This window comes from Hyla sarda, chromosome 2 (assembly GCF_029499605.1).
Source record: "Hyla sarda isolate aHylSar1 chromosome 2, aHylSar1.hap1, whole genome shotgun sequence".
Lineage (NCBI taxonomy): Eukaryota > Metazoa > Chordata > Amphibia > Anura > Hylidae > Hyla > Hyla sarda.
Window position 1 is genome coordinate 134572633 of NC_079190.1, and position 12171 is coordinate 134584803.

A 12171-nucleotide genomic window follows, 5' to 3' on the forward strand; every position below is an offset into this window, starting at 1 on the left:
TGCTTCCTATAGAAGTTCATGGCTAATTCAAGTGTGGAAGTTCCTCTAAGTATTTTCATATATCTCACCTATTTTTGAGGTTTTGCTTTAGTGGCTGGTTGCATGCATAAAAAAAGTTGTGGCCTCAGAGACCCTTACCAACTACCAGTTAAAGAAAAGAGAATTACATTGCTGTGTGCTTTCTTACCCGACTTGCCACTTGATCTAACTCATTGCAGGAAATCAGGGCTGGTGGAAAGATTTTTGCCACCCTAGGCAAAAGCTCCACTCATTGTCTCTGCCCTTTGACAAACCCCGTCTTACTACTTGGGTGACACACTGTAACAAACCTCCTTCACATGTAATCACCTTACGACTTGGGTGACACACTGTAACAAACCTTCTCCTCATGTAATTACCTTACTGCTGTGGTGACACTTGGTAACAAACCTCCTCCTCATCTAATTACCTTACTAGTGAGGTGACACACTGTAACAAACCCCCTCTTCATGTAATTACCTTACTATTGGGGTGACATATGGTAACAAACCTCCTCCCCATGTAATTACCTTTCTATTAAGGTGACACAAGGTAACAATCCTCCTTCTCATGTAATTACCTTACTACTGGGGTGACACACTGTAACAAACCTCCTTCTCATGTAATCACCTTACTACTGGGTTGACAAACTGTAACAAGCTTCCTTCTCCTGTAATTACCTTACTACTGGGCTGACACACTGTAACAACCCTTCTCTGCATGTAATCACCTTACTAATGGGGTGATGCAATGCAACAAACCTTCTCCTCTTGTAATAACCTTATTACTGGGGAGGCACACTGTAACAAACCTCCTCCTCATGTCATTATCTTAGTACTGGGGTGACACACTGTAACAAACCCCCTCCACATGTACTATCTTTACTAGGGATGATCGAATCGAATCTGACAAATCCAAATTCGTTACGAATTTCAGGAAAAATTTGATCGCTAAGTGTAGTCCAGGCTCAAGGGCATCTAAAATGGTTGATCCACATGTGAGGAGATGAGGCAATGAATCCTGGGAAGGCGGGAACAAGGGTCGGTGGGATGACCCGGAATCACATGCAGCACGCAGCCTATCAGCAGCCAGCCACCCCTGTGATGTCACAGCCCTATATAATTGCAGCCATCTTGCTGCCAGTCACATCAGCGTTCTTTTACAGAGAGAGGGAAAGAGAGCAGTGTGTTGCACAAAAAGCTTTTTTACAGCAGCGATTCACCTCAAGCCCAAATCCAGCCTAGAAACACTGACAGGGAAGGGAGTGAGATTGAGAGAGAAAGTGCAATTTTGGGTGTAGTACACAGCGACTCTGTGCTGCAGAACTGGTGTGTACAAAAACTGAAAAGCTAATAGCAGCCAGCCAGATAGGGTGAGCAGAGCACTAAAAGTGTATGGTCCTCTATTAAGTGTAACCTATGCCTGCATCTTAGTGGTATATCATTTTGTTCCTGTTAAAGTCTTAAGGGCCTAGATAATGTGAAAGGCCAGCCAAAAATACACACCTGCTGGTGTTGTAGACAATAACTGTTTTAAGTGTACTTGAGTGCATTGTCCTCCCCTCATGAGTGCATAACACATACGTACATGTAAGTGGTGTGCCATTTTGTTCCTGTTAAAATCTTAAGGGCCTAGATACTGTAAAAGGCCAGCCAAAAATACACACCTGCTGGTGTTGTAGACACATGCTGTTTTAAGTGTAGTGGAGTGCATTGTCCTCCCCTCATAAGTGCATACCACATACTTACATCTAAGTGGTGTACTATTTTGTTCCTTTTAAAGTCTTAAGGGCCTAGATACTGTGAAAGGCCAGCCAAAAGTACACACCTGCTGGTGTTGTAGACAAATACTGCTTTTAAGTGTAGTGGAGCACATTGTCCTCCCCTCATAAGTGCATACCACATACATACATCTAAGTGGTGTACAATTTTGTTCCAGTTAAAGTCTTAAGGGCCTAGATACTGTGAAAGGCCAGTCAAAAGTACACACCTGCTGGTGTTGTAGACAAATGCTGTTATAAGCGTAGTGGAGAGCGTTGTACTCCCCTGATATACGCACAAAGTATGTCAGGCAAAGAAATGCCAGGACATGCACAGAGGAGTGGCAGAGGCCTAAATTCATTTGGCAGAGGCCTAAAATCATTTGACAGAGGTCGAAGCAGACTAGGGGCAAGTGGCAGCAGGACTTTCAGCGAGAGACCTGGGCTCCGAGTTTCAGTTAGAGGTTCTGTCTCGACCAGCAACCCATCTGCCGTCATCAATTGGTCATCCACTTCATCACAAGTGACATCTGACACCCCTAGTCAACAGTCGTGGGTTCCTCAGACACAACCCTCAGTTGGCATGGCCTGGGAGCAGTCCCTGTCCTCCAATTGCCTCTGTCCTATGCTGTTCCCTCCCCCACAGAAATATCTTATGCTGTGGATTCAGCTTCACTATTTAGTGAGGACGATCTACTAGAGGACAGTCAGCAGCTACGGCCCAGCCAAGAAGTGGAGTTGACATCCACTGCTTTCTCCGCTAGGCGGGCAAGAGTGGCATGGGAGGTGGTGTTGCGGGCGTTCAGCCTCCTGAAGCAGACATTGTTGAGGAACTGAGGAGGAAATCAGTGAAGTGCAGACACAACTCGATGATGATGAAGCCGATCACACTTGGGAGCAGGGTGCAGAAGGGGCTTCATCATCACCAGGAGAAGAGGGTTGCAGGTTGCCCGTGAGGCAGCAGCTGAGCCAACAAGGTGGTAGCATGGTTGGCAGTCAGCATGGTGGCAGAAGGGGAAGGTCTGGAGCCAAACGTGCTCGGAGTAGACCACCTGAATGGAGGTACAGGAATAGGGGCTCCTGGAGTTGGCGGCAGAAGCAGTCAATCAGTGTGGAATGTTGGTGGGAAAATCAGCTACTTGGTGGCGTGGCAATTTTTCATCAAGCATTAGGAGGAGGTTAACATAGCCACATGCAAGATGTGTCGGCAGAAGGTGAAGCGTGGCCAGGATTCCAATGTTGGCACCACAGATCTGTGTCAACATATGCAGCGTCACCATAAAACAGCCTGGGAAAACCGTGGCTCCAATGTTGTGGTTCAGCCTGCTGCATCACCCAGTGGCTCCCCGCTCCCTGTTTCAGACAGCCAAGGCACCACCACATCAGCCGAAGGGAGCTGTGTGTCATACCCATCTTCTGTCGATCCAGATGCTCCTGCTCCTCCTACTTCGAGTCAGTCATTTCGCCAACAATCCATCGGTGAAGCCATGTCGAAGAGTCAACAGCATGCGCCCACTCATCAAACAGCACAGAAGCTGAATGTGCTCCTGTCCAAGTTGCTGGTGCTGCAGTCCCTCTCTTTTCAAGTGTGGACTCTGAACCTTTCAGAGAACTGATGGCTTTTGCCGATCCGAGGTTGAGAGTGCCAAGCCGTCATTTCTTTGCAAAGAAGGCAGTACCAGCCCTGCCCAATTTTGTGGAACAGAAGGTGGGCCAGTCTTTGAGCCTGTCAGTGTGCACGGCAGTGCTGACGCGTGGAGCTGTAACTACGGTCTGGGACAATACATGTCCTTTATGGCCCACTGGGTGAATGTGGTTCCTGCACAGCCAAAACAGCAACTTGGACAGGTCACGCCGCTTCCGCCTCCACGCTCTCAGGCAATTAGTGTGTGCCTCCTCATCCTCCACCGTGTCCTCAGCCTCCACTGCACGGACAAGTCTCAGTGCCCCTCCAGGATACCATGTGTGCAGGGCGTGGCGGTGTCACGCTGCTCTTCACATGGTTTGCCTTGGCGAACGGAGTCACACCGGGGAGGAACTACTGAAAGTAATTCATCAAGAAATCGAATCATGGCTTACTCCACGAAAACTGGAAATGGGAACTATGGTGACCGACAATGGGAAGAACATCTTGTCTGCGCTGCAACAAGGAAGCCTGAGGCATGTGCTTTGCATGGCAGATGTGTTCAATCTGGTTGTCAAGCGGTTCTTCTAGTGTTACCCCCATTTGCAAGACATCCAAACAATGGGAAGGAAACTTTGCATGCACTTGAGCCACTCGTACACCACAAAGTAAACCGTTCTGCAGTGTCAGAACGGTGTCCCCCAACATAGTCTGATTTGTGACGTTTCCCCATGTTGGAATTCCACCCGCCATATGTTGGACCGACTATACGGACAGAGAAAAGCCATCACCGATTTCTTGATGATCCAAGCAGATAGGGGGACTCCCCTGTGTAACTTCAATGTCAACCAGTGGCAGCTATGTGAAACCTGCCGTTTGCTCAGGCCCTTTGAGGAAACCACCTTATTAGTCAGTCGCCAGGATTACGGGATGAACAACATCATTCCACTGCTCCATTTACTACAACACGTGTTAGAAACAATGGCTGGTCAGGGCACTGGAGACATGGTGCTTACATCTCACGGCCACATGAGCCCTGTGGGGGCTACCAGTATTGCCACCACTGCCCTACTATGTCTCACTGGGTCACTTTCAGGACTCCTGATGCTGCCTCATACTACCACCATATGTTCTCCTCATGCTGATGTCACCTCCAGGCTGTCTCATACTTCAACTATATGGTCTCCTCATGCTTCCACCACCTCCAAGCTGTGTCATTCAGCCACTATATGGTCTCCTAATCTGCCGCCAAGTCGAGGCTGTGCCATTCAGCCACTATATGGTCTCCTCATGCTGCCGCCACCTCCAGGTGGTGTCATTTAGTCACTATATGGTCTGTTCTTGCTGCTGCCAACTCCAGGCTTTGTCATTCAGCCACTATATGGTATCCTTATGCTTCAGCCACCTACAGACTGTGTCACTGTACCACCATGTGGTTTTCTCATGCTGCTGGCCCATTAAATAAAACTTTTTAGGTTCATCTATGTGAAATCTTCAATTTAAATGTTAAAAAATATCTTGAATCTTTTCAATTGTGAGGATCTATGAACTCTTCAGGCTGTTGCCACCTCCAGGCTGGGTCGTTCAGCCACTATATGGTCTCCTCATGCTTCCACCACCTCCAGGCTGTGTCACTATACTGCCATGTGGTCTCCTTATGCTGCTGGCACATAAATAAAACTTTTTAGGTTCATCTTTTTGAAATCTTCAATTTAAATGTTAAAAAATATCTTTAATATTTTCAATTGTGAGGCCCAATGGTCTTGTCAGGCTGTTGCCACCTCCAGGCTGGGTCATTCAGCCACAATATGGTTTCCTCATGCTGCCGTCACCACCACCTTGTGTCATTCAGCCACTATATGGTTTTCTCATGCTGCCACCACCTCCATGCTATGTCATTTAGCCACTATATGGTCTCCTCATACTGAGGCCACCTCCAGGATCTGTCATTGTGCCACTCTGCAACGATAATTCTAATAGTGATGCCTTTAATCTGCATGTCATACTGAATAACAGTATTGTTTCACTAACCCAGCACAAACCCTATGCATGCTACAGCTATTTGATTCGGCCGATTTGCTGAATTTACTGAAAAAGTTTGGTTCGATCTAAATTTATTTGTGGCAAATTACTATAAAAAATGTCTATTTCTGGCTTACAAAGAGCCTCGATAGGGGTGTAGAACACTTTGCATTGCTGTAACACGCAAAGGGTGTGTGCTGGGTTAATGAAATAATACTGTTATTCAGTATGACATGCAGGTCAGAGGCATCACAATTAAAATAACTGAGCATACAATGACAGAGCCTGGAGGTGGCATCAGTATGAGGAGACCATATAGTGGCTGAATGACACAGCCTGGAGTTTGTGGCAGCAGCATGAGGAGACCATATAGTGGCTCAATGACACAGCGTGGAGGTGGCGGTAGCAGGAGGAGACCATATAGTGGCTGGATGAAAGAGCCTGGAGTTGGCGGCAGCATAAGGAGACCATATAGTGACTGAATGACACAGCATGGAGTTGGCGGCAGCGTGTAGTGGCTGAATAAAGCCTGGAGTTTGTGGCAGCATGAGGAGCACATATAGTGGCTGAATGACAAAGCGTGGAGGTGGCAGCAGCATGAGGAGACCATATAGTGACTGAACAACAAAGCGTGGAGGTGGCGGCAGCATGAGGAGACAATATAGTGGCTGAATGACACAACGTGGAGGTGGCGGTAGCATTTAGGAGACCATATAGTGGCTGAATGACACAGACTGGAGTTGGCGGCAGCATAAGGAGACCACATAGTGACTTAATGACACAGCCTGGAGGTGGTGGCAGCATGAGAACATATAATGGCTGAATGACACAGCCTGCAGTTGTCGGCAGGATGAGGAGACCACATAGTGGCTGAATGACACAGCGTGGAGGTGGAGGGAGCATACAGTGGCTGAATGACACAGCCTTGACTTTGCGGCAGCATGAGGAGAACATATAGTTGCTGAATGACACAGACGGGAGGTGGCGGAAGCATGAGGAGATCACATAGTGGCTAAATGACACAGGGTGGAGGTAGCGGCAGCATGAGAACAACATATAGTTTCCGAATGACACTACCTGGAGATGGCAGCAGCATGAGGAGACCATATAGCGGATGAATGACACAGTGATTAGTTGGCGGTAGCATGAGGAGAACATATAGTGGCTAAATGACACAGTACAGAGTTGGCGGCAGCATATAGTGTCTAAATGACACAGCCTGGAGTTTGCGGCAGCATGAGGAGAATATATAGTGGCTGAATGACACAGAGTCGAAGTGGCGGCAGCATGAGGAGAACATATAGTGGCTAAATGACACAGCCTGGAGGTGGCGGAAGCATGAGGAGACCATAAAGTGGCTGAATGACACAGCGTGGATGTGGCAGCAGCATGAAGAGACCATACACTGGCTGAATGACACAGCATGGAGTGTGCGGCAGCATGAGGAGAACATATAGTGGCTGAGTGACACAGCCTGGAGGTGGCGGATGCATGAGGAGACCATATAATGGCTGAATGACACAGCGTGGAGGTGGCGGCAGCATGAGAAGAAAATACAGTGGCTGAATGACACAGTCTGCAGTTGGCCGTTGCATGAGGAGACCACATAGTGGCTGAATGACACAGCCTGGAGTTGGTAGAAGCATAAAGTGGCTGAATGACACAGCCTGGAGTTTGCAGCAACATGAGGAGAACATATAATGGCTGAATGACACAGCCAGGAGGTGGCGGAAGCAGGAGGAGACCATATAGTGGCTGAATAACGCAGCATGGAGGTGGCGGCAGCATGAATAGACCATATAGTGGCTGAATGACACAGCCTGGAGTTGGCGACAGCATAAGGAGACCACATAATAGTTGAATGACACAGCCTGGAGTTGGTGGCAGCATATGGAGACTGAATGACACAGCCTGGAGGTGGCGGCAGCATGAGAAGAAAATACAGTGGCTGAATGACAGAGCCTGGAGTTGGCGGCTGCATGAAGAGAACATATAGTGGCAGAATGACAAAGCCGGGAGTTCACAGCAGCATGAGGAGACCACATAGTGGCTGAATGACACAACCTGAAGTTGGCAGAAGCATAAAGTGGCTGAATGACACAGCCTGGAGTTTGTGACAGCATGAGGAGAACATATAATGGCTGCCTGGAGGTGGCGGAAGCAGGAGGAGACAATAAAGTGGCTGATTGACGCAGCGTGGAGGTGGTGGCAGCATGAAGAGACCATATAGGGGCTGAATGACACAGCCTGGAGGTGGGGCAGCACGAGAGGCACAAATAGTGGCTGAATGACACAGCCTGGAGTTGGCGGCAGCATGAGGAGACCACATAATAGTTGAATGACACAGCCTGGAGTTGGCGGCAGCATGAGGAGAACATACAGTAGCTGAATGACACTCCCTAGAGGTTGCGCAAGCATGAGGAGACCATATAGTTGTTGAATGACATGGAGGTGGCGACAGCATGAGGAGACCATATAGTGTCTGATTGACACAGCCGAGAGGTGGTGACAGCATGAGGAGAACATATAGTTGCTGAATGACCCAGCCTGGAGTTGGCGGCAGCATGAGGAGACCATATAGTGGCTGAATGAAACAGCGTGGAGATGGTGGCAGCATGAGGAGAACATACAGTGGCTGAATGACACAGCCTGGAGTTGGCAGCAGCATGAGCAGACCACATAGTGGCTGACTGACACAGCGTGGAGTTGGTGGCAGAATATAGTGGCTGAATGACCCAGCCTCGAGGTGGCGGAAGCATGAGGAGAACATGTAGTGGCTGAATGACAAAGCAAGGAGGTAGCAATAGTATGAGGAGATCATATAGTGGCTGAATGACACAGCGTGGGGGTGGCGGCATCATAAGGAGACCATATAGTGACTGCATGACACAGCGTGGAGATATCGGCAGCATGAGGAGAACATATAGTGGCTGAATGACACAGTGTGGAGGTGGCGGTAGCATGAGGAGACTTTATAGTGGCTGAATTACACAGAGTAGAGGTGGCGACAGCATGAGGAGAACATATAGTGGCTAAATGACACGCCCTGGAGTTGGGGGCAGCATGAGGAGGCCACGTAGTGGCTGAATGAAAAAGACTGGAGTTGGCAGCAGCATGAGGAGACCAAATAGTATCTGTTTGCGGCAGCATGAAGAGAATATATAGTGACTAAACAACACAGTCTGGAGGTGGCGGAAGCATGAGGAGAACATATTGTGGCTTAATGACACCATCCTGGAGTTGGCTGCAGCATGAGGGGACAATATAGTGGCTGAATGACACAGCGTAGAGGTGGCGGCAGCATGAGGAGAACATACAGTGGCTGAATGACACAGCCTGGAGTTGGCTGCAGCATGAGGAGACAACATAGTGGCTGAATGACACAGCCTGGAGTTGGTGGTAGCATGAGGAGACCACGTAGGGGCTGAATGACACAGCCTCGAGTTGGCAGCAGCATATAGTGGCTGAACGACACAGCCTTGAGTTTTCAGCAGCATGAGGAGAACATCGAGTGGCTGAATGACACAGCCTAGAGTTGACAGCAGCATGAGGAGACCAAATAGTGGCTGAATGACACAGCCTGGAGTTGGCGGCAGCATAGAGTGGCTAAATGAAACAGCCGGGAGTTTCCGGCAGCATGAGGAGACCATATAGTGGCTGAATGACACAGCGTAGAGGTGGCGGCAGCATGAGAAGAACATATAGTGGCAGTATGAGACAGCTTGGAGCTGGCATCAGCATGAGAAGAACATATGGTGGAAGAATGAGACAGCCTGTAGCTATCATCAGCATGAGGAGAACATATGGTGGCAGAATGAGACAGCCTGGAGGTGGCATCAGCACGAGAACATATAGTGGCAGAATGAGTCAGCCTGGAGGTGGCAGCTGCAGCATCAGGAGTCCTGAAAGTGACCCGGTGACAGAGTGGTGCGGTGAGTGGCAATACCAATACCCGGTGACGAAGGTTGGTGAAAAAAGAACTTGGTGTGGTGTCCCGGTACCGTATTTCATAAGTTACCTTTGCAGAGGTCCCCATAGTCAGAGTCCCTAGGACGTCGGGGTTCCTCTTCTGTAGTTATCCCCTTGTCACCGCTCAGTTAGTCAATGACTATATAGAAGTTCACATAAGTATAAATGTATGTATATATTTAATTGCCTACCTGTTCAAGCGTAGCAGGACCTGCGGGTCACATGATTAGATTAGAACTCTATGGTTTTGCTACAGGACCTTTGGAGATTCCCATAACATGTTCACCCACAATGCAATGTAACTGTGAGTGACAGTTGTTATGGACCAATCCAAAACGGCCAGCCCCTGCCCATATAAGGGACCTGCGTTATCTTGATCCCTCTCTTGGGTTGCTGACTCTGGGAGAGGTAGGACCTCCGCAGCTTACAAGACTATTTACTGGGCCAAAGCCTTGCGGCCTCGGCCTCTAACATATCAGATAGACTAAGCAATTCCCCGCTACTCACCGCAAGACCACTGGACCTAAACTCACCCTTAAATCCAGCGGATCTCTGCTCTACAATCCCTAAGAAGCTAAATCGAGCTTATCTGATCCCAACCAACTGTCAATCGCTGCTCAGCTATATGCATAGAGACTCTGTTATCTGGACTGTTACTATTGCTGCATGTACAGAAATTCTTCAGTAAAAGTTCCTGCAAGTTTTCAGTTAACAGTGGTTGTGGGCAATCCTTTATTTCTGCATCACCTATTGCTCTTGGGAAGGGTGGCAATAGTCCTATCAAGAATACAGCATTTAACCCTCACCAGGCGTCACGAGTGACAAGGGTTAACAGCTCCCTTAAAGGGATACTCTAGTGAAAACCTTTTTTCTTTTAAATCAACTGGTGGCAGAAAGTTAAACATATTTGTAAATTACTTCTAGTAAAAAATCTTAATCATTCCAGTACTTATTAGCTGCTGAATGCTATAGAGGAAATTCCTTTCTTTTTGGAACACTGATGACATCATGAGCACAGTGCTCTCTGCTGACATCTCTGCTAACATCTCTGCTAACATCTCTGCTAAGGGCAGCTAAGGGCAGCATGGTGGCTCAGTGGTTAGCACTTCTGCCTTGCAGTGCTTGGGACTTGGGTTAAAATCCCACTAAGGACAACAATAAATAAAGTATTATTATTATAATAATAATAATAACGTCAGCAGAGAGAACTGTGCTCGTGATGTCATCAGAGAGCATTCCAAATAGAAAAGAATTTCCTCTGTAGTATTCAGCAGCTAATAAGTACAGGAAGGATTAAGATTTTTTAATAGAAGTAATTTACAAATATGTTTAACTTTCTGCCCCCAGTTGATTTAAAAGAAAAAAGGTTTTCACCAGAGTACCCCTTTAACTATCCTGAACAGCAAAACCCTGACTACCCTACACCCCCACAAGGCTTATCCCAAATCCGCCACCACATTGGCATCAGATGTGTGGCATCAGGTGGATGGCAGGATCAGAATAGCAGGTGAGGCAGATAGGCAGAAGAAAACAGTCTCTTTTGAAAAAGTGTGTTAGTGTGCACAAGTAAGTATTGAGGATATGCATTACATAAAACTTAACTTTTAATAATATGCTTAGGATAAAATATATATATTTTTTTAATTAAACAAAAGGAAAGGTGTGCAAAAAACACCATGTGCCACCTACCCCACCAAGTATTGATGTGATGGAAACATATTGTCCATTGTAGCAGGTGGGGATAAAAACTTACCCTGTAAGGGCCTACTGTCGCCCTATAAATTCCCTTCTTGGCAAGTGTTACTCACTCTAAAAAGGGCGACACAGGACCACACAGGAAATGGCAGTGATTGTAGGGGAAATTGGGAGAAGTTCCTGTGTGGGGCTGCCCTTTTTAGGGTTAAAATCCTATACATAAAAAACTGTGTATAAAGATCATAGTTATAAGTATTTTATTAACAAATATGCTTGAAAGACAAGACACAATAAAATCACATAAAAAATGGTGCTACGGTGTGAACTGACAGAAAGATGGGGGCTATCCACGCAGTAAAACATATGCAACATGTAAAGTGCAACTAAGTGCAAAAAGACCACTTTGAACTAGCCAAATAAATATGAGGCACTGCTCCTTTAAGAGGAGAGCTGTAGCAGCAATAATGGTAGAAGTGCATCAAGAGGGTACATACACCAGCAGTTAGTTAATAACAGTAATGTAGCAGCAAAGCAATAAAGTGCCATATGCAAAGTAAGCAGGCTAGTTCATACAAGGGCATAAACAGGTGCAAACAGGCATAAATGTAAACATAGACATCAAATAGAACAGTTCATTGTGATACCAGCAAGTGCAGCGTGCAGGCCTGCACACCCAAATGTTTTTGCTCCTTGGCTTCTTCCGGGGCCTGGTCTAGGTCTCACTAACCCTCTCATATTTACACCTAAATGGCCAATGGTAACCGTCCTATACATCAGCTGACTCAATATGGCAGCCACATAACCAAAGGCTTGTACTCACATCCTGCAGTAATTACCGGCGCTCTGTGACGTACGTATGGGCGTACACAGAGAGGGAGATAAATGACCTGCTGGCGTGTGCTGATCCCTCTCCCCATGGCGTGTAAACATGCGGTCAGAAGGAAGGAGCGGGACATCGCTGGCATGGTTGCCTTGGTTCGCGCCGAGAGGGGGCGAACCAGGACGTGCCCCACGGCAACCACCAAGTGCTGCAATGAGCACACAGGTCAGGTCTGTTTAGTTGTGAACAATATCTTGTTATGTC